The sequence below is a fragment of the Condylura cristata genome, unplaced genomic scaffold (assembly GCF_000260355.1).
Source record: "Condylura cristata isolate star-nosed mole 26May11 unplaced genomic scaffold, ConCri1.0 scaffold00021, whole genome shotgun sequence".
In the NCBI taxonomy this organism is placed as follows: domain Eukaryota; kingdom Metazoa; phylum Chordata; class Mammalia; order Eulipotyphla; family Talpidae; genus Condylura; species Condylura cristata.
Window position 1 is genome coordinate 24,040,418 of NW_004567122.1, and position 1,396 is coordinate 24,041,813.

The window sequence follows — 1,396 nt, forward strand, 5'->3', positions numbered from 1 at the left end:
AAATGAAATTGTTTCCTTAAATTGATCAGCAGATAATTGATAGTATATACAAATAAAATTTAATTTTGTAGTACATTGATCTTGTACTCTACAACTTTCATGAACTTAATACTTCTAATAGTTTTTAGTTGTTTCTTAAGATTTTCTATATTCAATATTTTATTTAAACACTTCAGACAGATAATTTCATTTGGAACAGAATTCTAGGTTAGTGGGGGTTCCTACCTTAACACTCTAAATATTTCATTTCACTTTCTTATCCCTTGCATGATCTCTAAAGAGAATTTCAATGTCATTTTTATTCTTGTTTCTGTACAAGTAAGGTATTTTCTCCCCTCTTTATTCTGTAAAGATTTTTTTCTTGGGCTCTGCCTGGTGGCACAACAAGTTAAAGCACAGCACTACAAAGCTCTCAAAATAACTGCAGCAAGGGTTCAATCCCCAGCCAGGGAGGTGACCCATATGGTGTGGCAGACTTCTCCTGATCCGCCCACTGCTCCCCTTAGCAGTGTACTTCAGTCTGCCTGTTCTGCTCCCAGTGTCTCTGGTGAATCATCTCGCACACACCCCCACCTCCATACCTCTGGCCTGTACTCCTGATCTTGTATGCATAAATAAAAAGATTTTAAAAAAAGATTTTTTTCTTTACCTTTGATTGTTGCAGTTTTAACATGATTTGCCTCGGGGTGGCATTTCCCCGCTTGGTGTTCTCTGTGCTTTTAAAAAGTGTGCTTTGGTCTCTGATAGTACTTGGCAGTATTCTCAGTCACTATCTCTTCAAATATTTCTGAACTTCTTTTCTTCTTCTGATATTCCTGTTTCAATGTAAATTTAATATAACATAATTTATAACAAAATACATCTTATATTAAAGTACAGCTGGATTAGTATTCACAGGTGAACACACCTATAATCAGCATCTAGCTTAAGAAACAACATTACCAGGCTTCTGGTACAATACCCTGTGTGTTCCTTTCTAGTCCCTAGCCACTATTCCTAAGGGAAGCCATTATCTTGGCTCTATTATAGTTTTCCTTGTTTTTATATTTTTTTAAAAAGGAATTATAGTGTATGACCTCTTTCATATGTTTTCCCCCATGTTCAATATTGTCTTTGTGAGATTCTTCCATATTCTTGGGTGAAACAATAGTTCATTCTTCCTCAATGTACTCTACTACACCACAATTTGCTTATCCCATTCAATTGGAGATTTGAGCTGTAGCCAGGTCGGGACTATGGCAAATAGTGTTGCTCTGAATATTATGCAGTTGTCTTTGGTGCATACTTAGGAGTGGAATTGCTGGGATTTCTATGTAACCCATTCATGAGTTGCATGAGTTATTGTCTGTCTTTCTTGACTAAAGTGTTAGTTCTTTATCTATTTTATTCAGTTATG